The sequence below is a fragment of the Prinia subflava genome, chromosome 14 (genome assembly GCF_021018805.1).
Source record: "Prinia subflava isolate CZ2003 ecotype Zambia chromosome 14, Cam_Psub_1.2, whole genome shotgun sequence".
Classification (NCBI taxonomy): domain Eukaryota; kingdom Metazoa; phylum Chordata; class Aves; order Passeriformes; family Cisticolidae; genus Prinia; species Prinia subflava.
In genome coordinates, this window is record NC_086260.1 from 9321107 (window position 1) to 9341765 (window position 20659).

The 20659-nt window shown below is 45.8% G+C and overlaps 1 protein-coding gene across 4 annotated transcripts in view; it reads right to left on the bottom strand.

Annotated features, from left to right (window-relative positions):
• PLXNB1 (plexin B1) overlaps positions 1-20580 on the bottom strand; it is a 77613-nt gene extending 57033 nt beyond the window's left edge. For 3 of the 4 annotated variants that reach the window (XM_063411720.1, XM_063411717.1, XM_063411719.1), the window contains exon 1: positions 1279-1430. The gene's annotated coding sequence lies outside the window, so the exon portion shown is untranslated. Of the gene's footprint in view, positions 1-1278; positions 1431-20492 lie in introns of those variants that run through there. The other variant, XM_063411718.1, reaches the window with a different exon arrangement.
• Positions 20581-20659: the final 79 nt, after the last annotated feature.

The window sequence follows — 20659 nt, forward strand, 5'->3', positions numbered from 1 at the left end:
CTCCCCTGGCTGCCACAGGAGCCAGCACAGCAAGTGGGAGGATTGCACTACTTCACTATTTGCAAAGAAGATCTGGGGCAGATGCAAGGCCAGACACACAACGCACAAGCAAAAACCCAGTCTCTAACCACACCTTTGCCAGGCTTTTGGCATAACCTGGTCTATACAATGCAAACACAGCCCAGCAGAATCAAACTGCACTCCGAGCCCACAGTTCATCTCTCCTTTATGCTGCTATTGGATCCCATTTGCTCACATCAGTTCACCTGGCCTTGAATTCAAAAGCTGTTGAGAATAGGGACTACACCCCTTAGACCTCAGAGTCTTTCTAGGGGCTGAACAGGTATGCAAACTCCCTTCTTCCTCTGGTGGGAGACAGGTGCTGGCCAGGATTAGTACCTCACACAGACACACTCAGCTCCACAGCAAACGGGGATATGGCAGAGCTCTCTTGCTCTCCCACACCCCTGCATTGCTGATGGAGAAAGAGTGCGATTTAGGCTCACAGGCAGCTGCAGGCTGCGCTCTGAGCACCTGCTAACTCCCTCACCCAGCCTCTCAGACTTTCACCTGCCCTTTTCCTGCTCCTCAGGGCTTCAAACACCTTCAACTCAGCAGCTCAAAGTGATGCAGGAGAAGGTAGAGTCAGCATGGGGAAGGAAGGACTCAGTTCCCTTATGCCTTTGAGAAAACGTGCAGGTGCTGGAGCGAGTTCAGTGTTGCTGCTCTCCCTCAGCCACAAAACCTGTGTGTTTAACCTGTACTGCAATCTGTCCATAGGACTGCTCGGGCTTCATTTCTACTTTATGTCCTTCCAGATGAGAATTCTGTTATTTCGGTCTCTAGGCAGGCACTCTATTGCCTCCAAAGCCATCTCTCTTTGCCTAAATAAGAGAAATAACCCAGGCTCTTGCCCAGCAGCGACAGACCCGGCCTTGGCTGGCGGCCCCTGCCCAGCCTGCCGTGAAGCGCAGATCCCTCCCAGACCAACACGAGGCCAGAGGGGCCGGGGTGCCGCTTTCCAGCCTCCAGGCATTTTACTTGTTCCAGGCGATCCCTCCCCCAGCCCTCAGAAAGGAAAAGCCGTGGGAATGGAGCTCAACACCCCGAAGTAGGCTCACCCCCGGGCGAAGAGGAGCTTAACTCCCTGCGCGCCGGCGGGCAGCCCTCGCACGGGCTGGGGCACGGGGACATCCCGGGAATGGCCCCGTCCTGCTCTCTGCACCCACGGGCACCTGCACCACAGCCCCCGGTGCTGGGGACAGTGAAGGGACAGACCTGCCACTCGTCCACCACAGCCCCTCTCGTTTTCCCGGAATGTTCGTCACTCCCGCAGCTCTGCTTTCCAGCTTTTCCATCCTCCAGCAGCACACAGACAGCAAGCCACAAGAGGAAAGCCCTCTTTTCATCTTTCCGCTCTCCCAGCAGGTCCTAGAGGCTGCCCATTTAACAAAAAGTTATCTTTACCACGTCATCAAGGCACTTTTCCTCCCTTTTGCCCCACACGCTGCCTGCGGTCAGGCATCAGCCAGCATGTCAGGAGTTAAGTCTGCATTTCCATTCTCCTGACCTGCACCAACGCTGGCTGAATATCGAGCTATTCTTTGCAGCTTGATAAAGCATGAGAAAGCTAAAGGCCTCACACACTCCTCTTTTCACAGCTTGGCCTGCTGCCCACAAGCTGTCACTCCCTGGCACCCAGGGCAGAGAGAGAGGAGAGGCCAAGCTGCAGCCAGCTGCAATGAATCACTCGCTCCGTCCCTCCTCCCCGGGGAGCGCGGGTCCCTCCTTCCGGCGAGGGGACAATGCCTGCCTGCCTGCGCCGCTTCTTTCACAGAAAAAGCCATCCTGGCCCGGGGGGCTCCCATTGCAAAAGCTGCTGCCACAAAAAAGCGCACAGCAGCTCCCAGCAAGACCGAAGAACAAGGATTTCTGCTCAGCAGCTGGACGGGAAAGCACGGCTGCAAGTGTTCAGCACAAACACCACTTAAAAATCTGAAGTTGGTCATTTGTCTAAATTGCAGGAAATTCTGGAGGAAGGCTCAGGCACAGAATCTGATTTGAAGGAGACACTTTATCTCTTCATGCCCCACTAATACGGTATTTATTTTGGGGACTGATTTCCATTCAGTCCCTTCCTGGCTGCCCTTTTCTTTCTCACTGTATCAAGCCCAATTACCAGGTTTCAGCCAAGCTCTTTCAAACACCACCACCACCCCCTCAAGTTTATTTTGATGGGTTCCATCACACAAACTTGCTTCCACACATTACAGTTTGTTCTTCATTTTTAACACAAAACAGCAGAAGGAAATGCCCAGATCTCAGGGTCACTGACATCCACGACAAAAAAATGTAGCGAAGAAGGCACAGGAAGACCAAGGTCATCACATGCATTTCTTGTGCTATAGACCCACATTTGGAGAGCAGTGCTTTCAAAAGGTAAAGATGTACAAGCCTTTGCAAGGTCAAGCTTTGCAAAACAGCCTTTGCAAGCTGTTTGCTTTCTGAAAAAGGGGATATTCTTTAGTAAAACACATGCAAACTCAACCCCTCTCCATCAGCCAAAGCATGAACTGAACAGCAGCATGTGGATCCACATGGATACCTTCATCCACTTGCTTTTGTCTCCTGCAAAGAATAACTTTGCTGCACAGTAGCCAGTCCCTACTCATCAGCTGCATCTCTCCCAGTACAGAGAAAGGAGCTGCAAACTGAAGTTTTACTGGGAAGAGGATTTAACCCCAAGCCCTACAAAGGCAAATCTGCATTACCTCAAGGGCAAGATGAGAGGTTGCTTTCCCAGCATCATGTGCTACCATGTTCAGCATCCCTCTTCTTCCACTAGCACTATCCCAATGCCCCATATCCCTAACAGCCATACTCTGCCCCCCTTTCCTACCCAAAGCAGCCATTTAGGCTCCAAATTTAGCATACCTGTCTGGTAGTGCACTTCAAACTCAGTCAGTGTCAGAGCAGGATTAAATAAATTCCTCTTATCTCTTCCTGCACTTGCAGGGTGATGAGGGAAGGAAGAACTGCACAGTTCCCACCTGGCAGAGAATGTGTATTCAGTGAGAAAATCATCAACTTTGTTTGGATCACAGAGGTGATCCACAAAGGGTTTCTTTTATTATTGTTGTTGTTTGGGCTTTCAGGGTGTTTGTTTTTACAAAATCTGGAACAACACAAAACAAAATCGTGAAAATAAACCTTTTTTTTTTTAAGAGAAACAGAAGGACCTTGACTATTCCTAAAGCCACCTTCATCACAAACTACACCAACTCTTAAAAACACTCTTTCAGAGGCACAGGCTGTCAAGATTCACAAGTAATCATAGTCAATGCCACTTCATCCCATTCTCTGCCAGATGACACACTACGTATGGATTTCCCTTTATGACACATTTATAGCACTTTGTAAGGTTTCTCCTGCACTCCTGTACATCTACATCAGCACGTGCACCCTCCACAACACCTGCAGCTACAAAACTAGTACATCGAAAAGATTATTATACTGAGCATCCGTATGTTAGCAAGCTCCGGATCTCGGGTTACCCCTTGTGCAAATGAAACTCAAAACACTCCCTAACCACACTCACACACACTGTTGTGCTGTGGGAATGCCAGCTCGTCTGACACTGGCCCCTCCTCTGACAGAAGGATCTCTAAATGCAAAGCTTAATAGAAACAGTTAATATCCTGAGTGTGGCTCTGAGCCATCTGAGCTCTATGTGTAATATAATCGGGTTCATAATGCCCAGAATAGCACTCTGGAGTCCTAGGACAGACTAAGACCTCACTGTATTAAGTGTTGTGTAGATAGTTGCAGTGGTGCCGTTTTCTCCTCTGTAAAATTACTGAGCACCATATACAGGAACCAACCATAACCCATATTTTACAGAAGTTGGGACACAGGAGAGCAATGTATACTTTTCAAATGTCTTTTTTTGGCAGCTAAATCAAGTTAGTATTTTCACAGACACACTGAGGGAGGGAGGGAAGGGAACACTGAGGTTACTCTCTCTCCAGAGCAGACAGGCAAAAGCCTGGTTCAGCCAAAGCTCACTGAGGCTCTTTATGCTCCCATTCAGTGACAGAGGTCACTTGTCGAAGCCTGAACCAGACCTGGTACAGGGCTGCCTGCTAAGCATGCTGGCAAAAGGATCTGAGCTATACCCTTCTCTGCAGCTGTTTGTGTTTCTTCAGGAACACCAAAGACCTGGAGTCTGTCCCAACACTGCTTGTACTGCCTTTGCTAAAAACATGCCTTTTAGCTCCAAAGTAAAATTTGTCTTGAATTCTTTGTGCTCTGAAGGAAGAAAGCCCATACACAGGATCCATGAAGAAAGTAATTGGATGCGTTTGCCAAAACACTTAACTTACACAAATTCTAATTTTCAGCACAGATTCCAGGATCCTTTCCTACCACAAACACAGGTTAGATCCACATTTGAGCTGATTACCCTTTGATGCTCTTTAGGTTCGCATTGCACAGCAGGTGCTGCTCATACTTCCAAAGCATCCACAACTCACAGCTCTTCATTTCATTGATCATTATGAAGCACCAGGTCACGCTTTCTGGCCTTCAGCTGATCACAGTTCATGAGCTTTCTGCACATTTTGGGCTTAGGAACAGTATGAGTTTGAAGTGAATAGAGACTAGATGTCTTCTGGCAAGATGCCTGAGGCAGAGGCTTCCAGAGAGAAATTCACCATTTCCCAGGCTAATACAAATGGACAGGCATCCCCTTGCTTCAACTGTTATTCCCTGTTTGTGAACTGGCTATGAAGAAAGACATTCTCCTCTCACCTAAAAAAAATCTGTGGTTTTTAGCACTGCTTTGCCTTTTTTTTCTGCTGTGGGTTTTTCCCTGAAGAAGAGGAGTCCTGTCAGCCCATGCAGTGTCTGACCAGGGTCCATCCTGCCCTGGCAGCATGTTCTCCTGAGCTAAACAGAACAGGTGGGGAGGCAGGAAGACAAACTTCCACAATGCTGTTTCTCAAACCAGATTTACAGGAATACAGTGAAACAGAGTACAGTCATGTGAGGGAAGACTGAACACACTTATAGCTAACCAGCAAGACTGCCATGAGAGACTGTGACCTAAAGACAGATTTTCAGGGAAAAACACCAAATCCAACAATCACATGCAGCCCAACTGGGAGCTGCCACTGCCTCCACTCTTGCTGTACCACTGCAATGCAATCACAACCACAGTGAGATCTTTCTCACTGTTCCTCTAAGAGGAGGCCATAAAAACTACCTCATCTTTTGCATGCCATGAATGATGAGGATCTGAAAGTCTGGGTTTTGGCATCTAAAGTAACTGCTGTGAAAATGTTACAGGAGATTTTTTGGTAGAACAGGTGAGAAGAGCTTTCCAACTTCTTGAAAAAGATAATGTATACAGAGGGAACCCAGTGCAGAACAGCAGGGACAGCAAAAATGGAAGTCCCCCTGCTGTGGTGAACATTCCTGAGGCTGTCAGTGTAGGAAAGAGGAGAAAGTTGGTTGCTGCTTTATCTGTAGCCACTCAGGAGACAAGCCATAAAGATCTACAGAAATTCTGATTATCTTCTGGAATAACAGATGCAGTTTTTGGGAGAAAGATTTTTCATAGGGATATTTTTGACTATTGGTTAAATAACTTCTTTGTTCCAGAGTACAGCAAAGAAAAAAAAAAAAAAGAAAGACCCTTCTTGCTATTGCTTTGCCATTCCAGACATTGTCATTGTCACCTTTCAGATGTGTAAGCATAAGAGACAGCAGCAGCTGAGCTGTAGTAATTAGGAGGGAGAGATGTGCAGGCCTTGTCTCACATCTTCCTGTTAAGATGCAGTTTATACTTTGGCAGATTTAACAGTCCCCAGTGAAAATAAGCCATCTGCATCTGCTCCAGCACACCATCCTCATTTCTGCACCCTTCAAGCAGTTCTGGAAAAATCAGCATCGCCTCCCTACTTTATTCAGGCCCAAATGCAGTCACAAACCCATTAATTCTCTTACAATAATGCAGGAACACTGGCTCTAGATCTGTTCACAAGGCATTTACTAAAAAAAAAAAAAAAAATTTTTTTAAATTTTCCCATTTTATTCAGGCATCTGCTGAGTTCCAAGTTCCACTGCTTTCTGTACTTGCAGCAGGGAAGCCAAGAGGGACGCAAGCAACCTTATTCAATTCTATTCACAAACACCCTTCCTTGGGAAAGCCAATAACTTTCACAGGGTCTCTGCAGACTTTGCTCCACTGCTTTGCACACTGGAGAATGGCTGGTTGGTAATCCTCTTTTCACTCAGTGAGCACAGACCCAAAGGTTTTCATTCCTGTGAGCTCAGAAATTTCCATTTGAGAGAGACATTTTCCTGGCAGTTCTCAAAAGATGCATTTGTAAAATAGGGAAACAACCTCAAGGAATGCTAAAGCAAAGGAATAAAGCTGTATGTAGACAGCCTTTCTACCTCAGCCAGGAAAGGAAATTCCTTCTCAGCACCAATGCCCCATAAACACAACCTACTCTGCAACTCTCAAATACTTGATCAACACAAAGTGACCAGCTGACCACTCTGCCCGGTACAACCACCAAACATTTTCCTCAGTGTTGGTTTCAGATCACCTGGGGCAACAGCCTCCAAAATCTCAAATGAAAGAAAAAGTCCAGAAACGTGTATTTGTGTGTACATGCAACACAAGCAAAGAAAAGGGGTGCACTTCAGATAACTACAACACATTAGAGAGGTGAAGCTGTTCCACTGAACTCACTACAGGAAGACATGCTCACATCAGCGGTTTTTAAACTTGCCATAGTCCATAGACTTTTGCTGTCTCCAAAGATAATTAAAAAGCCAAATCCATTGTTGTATCTGTACCGTAAAACATTTAGAAGATTTGAAATCTAAAGAAGTTGAAACTGGCTTCTTCCAAGTGCAAAAGATTTAGATGGCCCAAAACCAAGTCCCAGAAAAAAGCCCTAGTCAGTGGCTCAGGAATGCCAGCTCCTTAACGCCAACCAAATGCATACAAACCTCTGGTAGGGCAATTCACAGTATCATCTCCCATAAAAACTCACTTAAAATTGCAGCTATCACTCACCTCCTTACTTCTGTGCCAGGGAAACCTAACTGAGTCTCACTCTGCTCTCCAGAGTAGTCAGCCGAGTGAGCTATTTTCCCTGCCTTGCTTTGGGGAATTCCTGCTTAATGTTTCTGTAAAGAGAAACAAGAAGGCTTCACACTGCAACAGGCAGGATCCCCTCCATCACTCCCAGCTCCTTAGCAAAGGCATTCCTGAGGTGCACTGTGCCCTAATAAATCAACAAAAGTGCTCCAGGTTTCCCGGCAGCTGGAAACTGGAATTCTGCAGTGAAGGCAAACACCTCTCCAGCTAAAGCAAACACAGCCAGGGAGCCCCTGCTGAGCACCACAGCTACTGTCAAAAGAGGGACAGAGGGAGAAGGTGGGATCATAAGGCATCTGGGCAATAAAGGATGATCCAACATAAAGACAGAAGATGGTCATAAGCCCAGCCCTGACACAGGCATTCCTCTTTGCAGGCATGTGCTTGCCAAAATGGTTTATCAGAATAAACCCACAAAACCTCATTTTTAGAGCAATGACCATCTTGCCCTGATACAGATAGTACTTTTGCCTTTAAGAGCATTTATTTTAGTGTTTAGAAGAGCCATGTAAAAGATCCTACAAAAATACAGTACAAAAATAGCCTAGTCTTAAACAGCTTATAACTTAACTCTAAAATAAACTAAGACAAAGGAACAGCAGTGATCAGTATGAGCAGCACTCAGCTCAGCAGAACAAGACGACTGCTGTTTCCAGGGGTAAAGGAAGGCATTTGGGTTTTTTTTCTTTTTAAACGGTATAAAAGAAAAAATCTGATGAAAGATTTGAGAGAAGAATTATTAGGTGGGTTGGAATACATTTATGGGCCAACCACCTCTCAAAACAGAAACCAAACCAGCATTTTTCAAAAGCAGTACAAGGAAACAACAGAGGGTAATGTTACCAGACAAACAGCAGCAAGAGCCCAGTTTCCAGTACTAATATTTGCTAGATTGCATACAAAAAACTAGATGGGCTGCTTCAGTACCTCATTTTCAGTTGCACTTGGCAAGTAAGGGAAAGGAGAAACCAAGCAGGGCTGAAACAGCGACAGTAAAAGCAGAAGAGCTGACTGCCTCAAATGCTCTTACAACAGGCACAAGCCCATCAATACCATAAAATACCTCTCATTCAAGAAAACAAAGGCATGTTCCTCAGATGCACCCTGAGAGCTGGAATAAATACCCAGATTTTACCATCTCCCCCTCCTGATGTTTATGCGCTCCCACAGGGAGTTTCCTGGTAACGCTTTCAGTGCCTGGACGGGAGGTAGCAGAGAGTAAGTGTGAACAAATTTACTTATGTCAGACCCGATCTGGACTGCAAATCCAAGTCTTCAGCTTCCCTGGCATCATTTGGAGCCCTCACTTTGAGACCACTGTAAGGCACATTTTCCTTCCCACTCCCTTGAAGAACCACCATACACCAGTCCACAAGCAAATACTGTCTTTAGGGTAAATCCTGGTCTACCTACACGTGCTTAATTGAGACACACAGATGCTAGGGAGCTGACAGGGCACAGCAATGGTGCAAAGCCAGCAGCCCCATCAGCAGGTGAGTGCCAGGAGCTCCCACACCACAAATCATCCCCCCACCCAGCCTGAGGGAGATCCAGCTGGCAGAGCTGTGTTCTGTTTGGGAAGACTGAGTGGCACTCAAAAGCCCTGAGTCCCAGGAAAGAAATAACAGATGAATGTGCTGGGTGAAGGACTCCTACATATGTATATGTGGAGAGAGAGACACACACACAAAGGAGGGCAGGGGGGGCAGCTGGGAAGAGTGACAGCAAGACTTGTCTCTGGGCCTTGTGCTTATTTTGACCTTTCAGTTAAAGATTCTCCAAAAAGGCACTGCTCAGCCCCAAGCCTGATTAGATGTCTTGGGAAAAACAGAGCACAAAGCATCACACATGAATGAGCACAGAGCCATAACACGATCTTGATATTCCCACCCATCCATATGGCCAGAAAAAGCAACATTCTTCAATGCAAACATTGGCAGCATCAATATGAAACTAATGTGTTAATTAGCAGATTTTGCAATCCAGCACACAGCAGAGACTGCTGATGGTGGCTATTATATAGTCAATCAGAAGTGAAACAGAAGAAGTACCATGTTACTTAAACCATTCACAACAAGGTTAATAATTTGCTAATTGCATATTTCTGGCCTGAGCAGACCAAGGTCTGTTTTTCAAGCTTCTTTTCTCAAAGGTATGTTGAAATGTATTTAGTAGGGCAAGCTCTCCATCACTTACAACTCTTCTCTTTGTTAACATTCAGTCTCAACTTGAATGTTTAGCTTCAATTCAGGAAAGGCCACTGCCTTGCTTTACACAGCGTCAGACTAAATGAGCTCAATGATTACCCAGCCTTGTAAAACTCTTTGGTTTTCAGCCCGTAAACAATCTCAAGTTATTCTGAAACAATCAGAAGCTAAATTACAATGTTCACCAGATTTACTTCTTGTATAGGATTTTCACATTGAATGCAAGAGAAGATTATAAAACTGAATTAGTTAAATACCACTGGAATTTAATGTAATTTCTCGGACTACATGGATTTACACACTAAATGCTTAATAAAATGCTACTCTCCTAGAAAGTTTAATCAATAAAATAAATACCACAAAACAGGTGAGATACACTGTTTATTTCACCATTACACTGTATTTCTAAGAAATATAAAAAAATACAAAGATTTCATTTTCAGGAGATATTTGAAGTACAAACCTCAAGCTGACACTCCTGTCATGAACAACATTCTTTACATCCAGGATGTACCACTTATGGTGCATAAAACATTAGACATAAAGAAAGTTTAGAGGGAAAAGAACAAACAGGGATGAAGAACACGACTGAACTGGTCTTGGGGTTATTTCTAAAGCACGGAAAAACAGAACTCAATTGCACCAGGACTAGTCAGAGTCACATAATTTAAGGTACGGCTGCTCTGATTTCCTGCCTAAGACACAGGCACTGCTCCATTTTATCCACTCACACCTCCATAAAGCCCATTAAGTGGTTCTGTGAAATGTAGTGGTTTATGGCATCCAGACTAAAGGCCTTTGGAGGTCAAAATGTAAGTTCACCACTCTGCTAGTAGTTTGCTACAATGGCTCCATCATTCTTCCTGGCAGCAAGGCCAGACTAATTTCTTATTTGTTTGCCTTCTGCCTTGAGCCATTAATTCCTTCTCTGTTGGATTAAAGAGGAGCTCCTCAGAGTCAATTATGCACATGTTTTAACCAAGTCACCTCTCAATAGCTTTTCTGGCAATCAACAGATTGGTCCTGTGAGTGTCTCAGTACAAGGCATCTTTTCTTGAGTCCTTGAAAAGCTTATAACTTTTTTTTTTTTATATCTATTTTACTGTCCTGCCTCCACCTCTTCTCCCTTCTTCAAGGTCACTGCTTTGGTGAGGCGCAATCAGTGAAAAATCAGTATCTCTGGCACACGTAAGTCCAAACTTGCCTGTATCAGATGGATGTAATTTCAGTGGACCTGTTTTACAGCATAATGGAGGAGCTACAGAAATCAGGCTGCAAAGATCATATCAGTTCACTAATAGTCAATTATCTGACTGTACTAAATTTAAGGAGCATATCTTTCTTAATCACCATTTAATAATTTCTCCAAAACCTCTAAGGAAAACTTCACTACCTCCCCAATCTGCCAAGGACTTACATTTCAGAATATTTAAGCAAGAAAATGTCAACATTCCTGTCATTTCCAGCCATGGTTTTGAATTTGTCCTCAGCATGGCCTGCTTCTCTGCTGAATCAACATTAGCAGTGGCTTTAGACTTATTTACAGAATACTGATGAACTACTGAACAGCAGAGTACACTACTGATGCTTGCTGAAGTCACCTGCTAGGAATACCATTTTCTGAAATGTACTCAGTAAACCATGAGTTCAGAAAAATCAGCCTTTTCTTTTAATTAAATAATTATGAGGTATGCTGTTGGTGTTGGCACAGATCAATTATTCATTCCATTCTATGACTCCAAGTCAAACATCCAAGAACCACATTACATGAACAGTCACCTGCTGCTGTGTTTTTTTCCAGAAGCACTTTCTTACTATTAACATGACCTATCCCTTCAGAGGTATCTTCTGCAGTATACACCAAAATTATAAATACCCATCTCAAATCTCCCCTAAGACCTGACTTATTCAAGATGACTGCATGAAAAGCATTAATCCCTTGTATCAACTGGGAACACCAGATCACAAGAACTGGTACCTTCCTCTACTTCTGTTCTAGAAGGAGGCCCACTGAACTTCCACCTCTAATCAGATTTCCACTGTGTGGCACTTCTCATTTTGTGTTACTTCTTATTTTGTGTTATACAATAAACACATATCTAAGTTTGCAAAGAACACAAGGCAGAGAGCTCATGCTCTGTGACAGGCAGGAGCACAGGCCAGGTTTGGGTGTGGAAGATCTCTGCCTGTTCTACCACTCAGAAGAAGATCATTCTAAGGCAAGAGTAGAATGAAACATGTGGCTTTTACCAGTCCTTACCTTGGCATTTTCAAAGCAAGAAATTTACGTCCCATTGTGAAGCCCCCTGTCCCAGCTACCCAGGAACACCAATCCCTGGCTGTGTGTCAGGGACAAGATCACCAAGAAAGCTCCAAGCGGCAGGAGCAAGCAGCCTATGGAAAACTGGTTTCAGGGAAGGCTACCCATCAGTTTTCACAGCAGAAAGTCTGCTCATATTTATGCATGACCGCTCAAGTGAACTGCATGACTGCTTTTGTTGATCTGCTCGCAGTGATCCATTCTTTCAGTAGGAACACCAGGAGGAATCCACGCTGCGATTGGGCAGGGGAAAAAAACACCCTGTGGACATACTGAATGGGACAGAAAATTCCCCTACAATTTCTGTAAGTCTACTTCCAGCAATGCCCTGCATTGACTTTTGTAGCAGCTTTTTGGGACACCTTCACACATCAAAGCTCAAGCCACACCACAGCAGTAATTTTGACTAAATCTGCTTTAGAAATTGATTAAACCATTGATTTTTTTCATAGCTTAGATAGACACAAAGTGACCTTTCCATCCCACAAAAAAACCAAAGGGAATCAACACACATAAACAGTCTTCATTTAAAAGGCAGTCTTTTGCTCCATTAGAAGGAAAGTCCTGCAATACTTATTTTTTCCTTGCAGCTCTCAAAAGATCAATTCTCCTTCCTGCACTTCAGCTTTGCATCTTTCTGTCCAAAACAGGCCAAAGGCAGAAGACTTCTCAGAGCATATACAGAAAGGCAGCCTGAAGAGAAACATAAGTCTTCCTGTAGGTCACTGAGTGGTAAAGATATCAGTACTATTTTGTCAGCTAACAGTTTTATTTCAGTCTGTGAAGCAGCAACACAGAGAACAGTTCCCAGGAGAGACAGGAGTTTTACAAGCACAAAAAGTTTTATTATTTCTCTATACAGAACGGAGGTTTTTGAGCTGTTATTGAGTGGAATAACAAGGATGGTCCATGTCTTTATACTGGCTGAGACCATTTCCCTTGTGAATCACTGCATACATATAATTTCTACCTGCTTAAAATAAACACATTGTGCTTTGTGCAAAGTTCCTTCATTAGGACCTTGTGCCTTCTGGTACTTCCTACATGGTGCACTTGGGGATGCAGATTACAATCCTAGACCTGAACAGCCAGGTATCATTTATGTTTGGGTGATCAAACAGGCTCTGGCAGCCTGCAGAAACACAGTGTCTGTAATTGTCACTGCAACACCCGTTAGGACCACACTGTGCTGGCAGCAGTGGGAGGAAAGGAAACAGATGCACAGCGCAGTGGCTTTCAAACATTCAGGAAAAGGATGAAACCACAGAACTGAGTGCAGGTCATTCTCCTGTAACAGCTTTGCTGAATGCAGCAGCATCCTGGGATTTGCATGTGGATGCTAAACACCTGCAGCAGGCACAGACACAAACCTTTGATCAGCAAGAGAACACTGAAATGCAAAAGCACTTAAACAGAAGTGTTCTTGGGACTGTGTGAGCAGCACCAGCATACAAATTCCTCCCAGCAGGACACCCGTCCCTGTCATCCACTGAAGGGTAAACACTATTCAGATGTTATTTGTCTGTAGCTAATGAGTTTGGCATTCATAGATCCATGGCAAGAGCTCTGCTACAGCAGGTAGCAGAGGTGGGATCTGTAGCTGTAGAAGTATTTGGATGGCTGGATCCAAAATAACACTGGTCTGTGATATGTCCATCAGCTTGCCTCCTCTTTCTACTTTTCACAACCCTTGTTCACAGAATTCAACGGAGACAGCTCTCCACAGTGGTGAAGCCTAGTTAAGCATTGTGAACAGTGGCCATTACCAGTATATGTCACTAAGGAAAGCTTCATGATGCCACCACCCTGTACAGGCATCAGACACACAGTGAAATAGAACAATTACTTGCAAGACCATCAACGCCAGGGGCCTGCCTGTGTTCTGAGCCCAGAAAATGCATTTACAAAGTTCAAGTATCCAGAGAAGTACTGCCACCACAACATAGAGGAAGAAATACAAAATACAATTAGCAAGAAAGCATGATTGTCAGAAGCCTTTATATTTGGCACTCTGCTGAGCTTGTTACTGAGGCTACTGACACAGGCTTTCACCTCCCCTGCAGACCAGTTCAGTGTGGAGAAGGAAAGGCCCATGGTGACTTGGGCACTGTGAGGACAGAGACTTGACTGTCCCAAGCCCAGAGAAAGCAAAACAGGCTAAATGGCTCTTTCATCTGGTCCTGTGCAGCTGCTCATATGGCCACACTGCCAGCAGCAAGTCCCTACTGCCCGTGTGTGCTGCTGTGGGAGGTAATCTTGCAGGTACCTGCCCTCTGGGCAATACAGAGAGCAGGAGCAGCATTTGTATGGCAGCTGTTCCACCTCACCACTCCTTTTTCTTTAGCTCTGCATCATCTCAGCAGTGCTGGGCACAAAGCACAACCAGACACTCCAGCTCTGGGACTCCAGCTGCCTGTTACTGAGGCCAAGGAGCTCAGCACATCGAGCCACTCAGGGATGGCAGTGCTGCAGGGGCTGCTCTGCCTTCCTGCCAATTCAAATTTTGCCTGTGCTGCCAAGAGGACAAGCTGGTAGCAATCACTCAGGGCCATTCTGAAATTGCACATGCACCTCTGTTGGCTGTCACACATCTGGAGAACAGTTTCTGGTTACAAATCCCCAAAAGAGAGGAAAAAAATTAGATCAAAGGAGGAAATAAACAGTACAAGTCAGTGTTACCCATTACAGCCACAGCAGTGCCTCAAAAGGCACAGTCACACAAGGGAACCACACCTCTCCATCACAGCCATGAGAAAGCTGCACTGCTACACAGGACAAACAGCAAAAAGCCCTTGCAATCTTTGTCTTAAATCTCTCTCAAGTTTCAGGTTGACATGAAATGCTATTCAAAATACATTTCAACTAAGGATCAGAATATAAATTCACAAATGCTATAGTCTTCCTAGGTACTTCAACATTTCTGCAGCCTCATTCCATCCATTTCTATTAAAATGCTGGAAAGATCTGGCAAATAAACCAAGCCTCTGGTTAGTAGTTCTCCATTTCCCACAGTGGTACACCTAGATCTCATGTAATTAACTCAGCTGCACATCAGCTTTACCATTCACTTGGGTAACACCATTTAGTACTAGACTGCAATCTGTATGCAAGAAGTCAAGCAGGAAACAAATAAAGATCAAAATACTGATGTCAGTACAATTCAAAAGTCCAGGAACTGCTTCTGCACTAGAGATCTCCAGCACATACAACACTAGAAGCAGGAGACAGTAGAAGACAGGTGGGAAGAGCTTATGGTGTGTGGAAGACAGCAAGCAGATGATCAAAATGCTCATTGCACAAGTTACCAGAAGTCTCTCATGTATGAGTATTTCATAATTCACTAACATAATTGCTTTCTCCAGCATTTTAAGAAAGTTCAAAGCAAAAGAAACTTGGGATCAAGGCTGAAAGTCCTAAAGAGACAGGTGCTTCAGGGCCATTAACTAACTCTAAGCTGTCCAAAACCCTACAGCAGCTTCAGTAAAGACATTATTTCTGACAAAGCCCAATCTGGTAGGACCATCTCTGAAGCTATGGTTCCTGTGCTTTAAGTGTTGTTGTCTGAAGGACTTCCAGCTGAGCAGAACACTCAGCAGGCAATGCCAGAAGCATTTTCTCAGGCATTTGCTTGGCCAGCTGTTCACAGACGTTGGCATTTCTTTATGGAAACTAGAGAACCCAAAAATTCTTCTGTGTCTCACACATAAGGATGAGGGCATGGGCACTTGTAGGTACAGAGGGATTTCAAGAGCACACAATCTTCAGGAGTCAGGGTCAGAGGGGGGAGACAGATGGCACTGCAGTTCTTAATGTAACTCCACACAGGGAGCGGAAGAGCAGGGAAGCCACTTAACCAAATTGTGAAACAGTGCAGTACAGGAAAGCTAAAAGAGCAGAAATTGAAACAAAAATTATTTTGAAATGGCATACATGGGCAGAAACCCTCAGCTGAAAACACTACTTCTATGTAGTAATTTTGAGAATTATAACAGGGTAAGATGTCAAACATACCCATTCTATTTATAGAATGACATGCAATTTAGTCAGAAAACAAGTTTCATCAGCATAAATGCTTGAACACAATCAGCCTCCTCCACCTGCACAGTTCCAGGCACAACTACCCTCCTGCCACAGCAGAGCTGCAGGGAAGGGTAGGACACAAGCACTGCATTCTCCTTGGAATAACTTCAGCAGCAGCATGAACCTCATCACTGCGACTCAATACCACATTATGCCAAGATAAGCTGACACACATGTTTTTTTCACTGAAACCCAGAAGCACTGCCTTTAATTTCAGAATGAAGGAAAAGTGCAACGAGAGGGAGAATGGTGATGACTTGAAATTGTCTGCACCTGCAGATACAAAGCAACAGCAAACCATTTAGTCAATACTTTACAGCTGTGTTTGCCAATGGCTCACCACAGATTCTGTGTGGGTATCTGGAGCAAGTGGTGACACAATTCCTAAACTCCAGTCCCCAGTACAGAACCAGCCTAGCTAAACCACCACCAGAAGCAAAGATCAATCCCCTTACAGCCTGTGACACAGGGACAAAAGACTTCCCACAGGAGATAGACCAGGAATAGATACAAGCAGCAAGATAAAATTACAGCGTTCAGATACTTCCAGAAGGGAAATGAATTATCATTTTCTGAAAGGGAGTAGCAATGAAGTTGCAAAAATGTTGAGATTTTTGCAGAGCAGAAGGTGGAGAAACTCAACAGTTCCAGGCTGTTCCACAGTTGAACTTCAGAGCCAAAAGCAAAGCAAAATCTCACATGTGTACCAGGCACTGAAGAAGTGATCCTAACAGTACTTGCAGTTTTTATACTGCAGGCAAATCACTAAAGTTCACATTCAATTAAAGTCTGGCATCTGTAAATTTCCTTAGGATCTGTTTCATTTGAAGATTTCATTTCACATTTGATCAACATCTAAAATCAGATCCTGCTACCACAAAGTTCTTTTCTACTTCTTTTCCCCTTCTTTTTCTTTCTTGAGACTGGCAGGCAGGACTCGAAAGTGAAGGTCTAAAATTAAATTCAGGATACTAGAAACTATTTAAAAATGGATTCAATAACAAAGCTAAACACAACAAAACAAAACAAACAATGCAAAAACTCAAAAAAACCCAAAACAAAATATCCAAAACAAAACAACCAACAACAAAAATCGACCTAAAATAAAACCATTTGTTTCTTCTTTTTTCTTTCCCTCATGAACATTAGGAGGCAGCACTTACTTCTAGTTAATGAAAAGAAGACCTAAATTGTTAATTGTTTCCTGGAACCTCAGAATAGCTCAGATGTCTTAGTTACTACTTGGCTGAAAAAAAATTATTAGCAGTAAAAACAAGTCCTCCGCATTTATTACTTAAGCAGCTGGGGAGAAGAGGCAGAGCCTTTAAGAGCTCACACCAAAGCTCTGTGGTTCTCCCATTAGTCAGGGCTGCATGTTGGTACAGGTTGGAACATCCTCCTTCATGTTTTTGCACCTTTGCAGCTTAGCAAGTCTGAGCTCCAGCAACTAAAACCCCAGCCAGTTTATTAAGCAGGGGAGCATCTCAGTTATCACTGTGGCAAACCACAGCACACAGGCTGATTCTTCATGGTTCCAGAGAAATGTGCAGGTAGCAAAACCCCCTTTGTGCTGTTTTTAGGGAGTCTCCTACACTCAGTGTGCCACTGGGTAAAGTCCTTTGGCTTTCACCACTGTGCTGGAGTAAAGACTGTGCAACACATGAGTTTACTGTTTCCCAATTAAATTAAGCATCTACTCTGCCTTCCGGAACAGCAGTGTCACGTCACAAGACTGTGCACATGCTCCTACTGCCTCAGTCGCTGAAAAACACAGACAAGAATTTATAGGAATTGTCATCCGGCACTGAGACAAAACCAGACAAAGCCCAAATAATGATCAATATGAATCTTCACTAAAGACAGCATCACAACCAAGATGCCTGCAGTAATAGGACAGGGAAAATGATACCAGCACAATGAAAGACCAGCTGGCACATTCCCATAAAGGCAAAAGCAGCCCTCCTGTGGTTTTCATGAACAGCAGAAGATGAATCCTTTCAGATACAGTAATCCTGCAATCAGATACTCACAAGAACCACAAATAAATGCAAATCAAATCCAGGGCTTAAACAGATTATAGGGAATGCAAAGGAGGGTCAGTAGAATGCACCAGATCCCAGCACACAGAGCACAAAGACATTTCACTGGAGATCCAGGTGAGCAAAAAGGGCACCAGGCCAACCCCTGCTTCCTGAAACTAGCTTGTATCTAGAGGGCTAATTCTTACAAGGAAGCAGGCAGGCTCATGCCTCCTCTGACTGCTACCACCCTGCACAGCCTGCAAGCCAGGATGGATCAAAGCCCCACCATGTTCCTCCAAGATGCCCTTATGCAAGATTGGGAGGGTTCAGCTCAGAACTTGGCTACAACAAACAATTTGAAGTTTCACAAGAAAAAAAAACAACAGCTACAAACAAAAATAGAACAGATGGAGAGGCTGTCAGTGAGGAGAAGAAATTGAAGTCCTTGTGAGTTTGCTTTGACAGGCAGCAGGAAGGACTGAGAGAAGAAGATGACAGAAGAGAAATAATGTCAATCTACCCAATTCAGCAGTAAAGCTTTTACCAGAAAAAAATCTCAAGCATTTCTGGGGAGTGGCTGCTTCATCTTCTTCTGAACTTGTTCTCGTCTGTTGTTCTCCCTCTCCAGCTGACACTGAAACTTATGCTGAAAGAGATACCATGCTTCCCTGTACCCATCACTGCTGCTAAAGGACCAGTCCAAAAAGCAAACAGCAACAGTGCAAGACAAAGTGCAATTACTTTTGTCTTCTGTTGAGCCGTGCTGGATAGCACACACCCCACACAAGCAACCTGGGTGGGTGCTTTTTCCTTCAGAGCACACCCAACATACAACTGGCACTGCTTAATTTGGCAGGCAGCCTCTCTCCAGGCTAACGGGGCCACCTTCGGCAGCCAACAGATACTTTTCAGACTCGTTTAGTCCTTGCAGGCTCTGCTGGCATTGCCAGGAAAGCCCAAGCGTGCCAGCAGCAGCAACACTCCAGCAACAGCCCCGCTCCACACAAAGACTGGCACTGAAGGGAACGGCTCTGCACACTCCTTACAGCCCTCTGGCAGCGATTCCCTCTGCCCTTATATGGGAACATCCCGTGGCCCCGCCGGGAATATGATGCTGTTGGTGGACATGAAAGGTAAGGCAATACCTGAGCTGTCAGCAGGCGAGGGCAGAATTTTTCTGTTCTGAAAAGCAAGCAGAGTCTTGGAGCCTGAACTCTTTACAACACTCACATGGGAGAAAGCAGAGATTAGAAGTGTCAGCTGCTGACAGTCTGCACCCACCTTTCTCAAGAGTTATGCTGGTGATTTTAATCTTATTAAATATTGTTAATCGTATTACTAACTTAACTCTTTTCACATGGTGGAAGAAATTTAAAGAGAAAATTCCATATATGACCAAGCTATAGTAAATGCTTTCTGGCCAAATCTCAGTTCAGGGCAAGACCCTGGCTTACAGATTCCAGTCCAGCTGCACACAGGTGTGGATGTGCACAGAAACAGTCTGCTCAGCACCAGACTGCCTATGAGTCACCTTCCTTGCCAGATTCTTCTCCATCCATAACTTATTTGCTTTCTTCTCCTGTGATTCTGCTAGGGGTTGCTGGCCTCTCAAAGTGACCCTGTTAAAAGCTGTGAATTTCCATGCCCCATTTATAGACGGGGAAACACCAATTTCTCCATTACAATGCAAAACCACGTAGCAAAACAGCTCAGTGCATCAGCTTCCCCCTGAATCAGGGTGAATGCTTCCAGCAATGGCTTAGCCCCCTGACGTCACACAGACACATCATTAATATAAGTCATTGATTTTTGCATTTCATACACAAGGCAGAACACTTCTGTGATCCCTGTTCAAAAAGTGAGGTCACAAATGAGCAGATCACATTCAGCCTTACATAGAATGGAGCACTTGTTTAAGTAAAATACTGACCCCACTGTTTTACAACACTCAGGATTGTAGCCCCTTCTCCTTTGTAACTACAGCAGCACTTCACAGATACTCTCCCAGGACTACTCCTGTTCCAGACTGCTGCCCTGACACAAAACAGCAGCCACAGAAAGTTTAGATTTAAGAAAAGAAAGATTTCAAATTGCAACTCTTGGAACACAAACCACACCTGCAGAGGGGCCCAAACACTTGCTGCAAACTCTTTCAAAAGGGATGTGTTCGAGGTGGAAAGCGAGGTCTCCAGACCACCGGGAATTACCCATTCGGTGCGCTGCGAGGCGCGGGGCGCGGGCCGGGCAGCTCTTGCAGCGCGGCCGCACGGGCTGCCCGACCCTCAGCCCGCTGCCGCCTCCCACCGAGCCCTGCCCGGTCGCGGGGGCTCGGCCGGTCCCGGCAGCGCTGCCGCCGGCGGACGGGCTCGCCAGCCCCGCCGCCCGCTCCTGCTGCTCCTCCGGGGCGCGGAGCCGCGGGACCCCCGCCCTCCTCCCCGCAGAGCCAGCCGCGGGAGCGGCTCGGAGCGGGGGCTTTCCCAGCCCACCGGAGCCCCCTCGCCCCGCCCGGGAGGCGCCGCCGCTCCGGAGGGGCCGCGCCCATCCCCCCACGCGGAGACAAAGCGCGGCCCCCGGGCGGCACCTGCCGCCAGCCGCTGACCCCCGGCAGCGCTTCCCCGGCCCCGGGCCGGGCGCGGCGGGCAGCGGCCCGCATCCCCCTCCCCGCGGCCGCGGTGCCCGCCGCCCCTCACCTGCCGCGGCGGCCGCCCCGCTGCGCTCCCGCCGCCGCCGAGCGCTGCCCGCACCGAGCCGCGGAGCGCCCGCCCCGCCCCGCTCCCGCCGGCCGCCCCGCCCCCCGCCGCGCTCCTCCAATAGCAGCCGTCCGCTCCCCCGAGACCCCGCCCCCGAGGCGACCCCG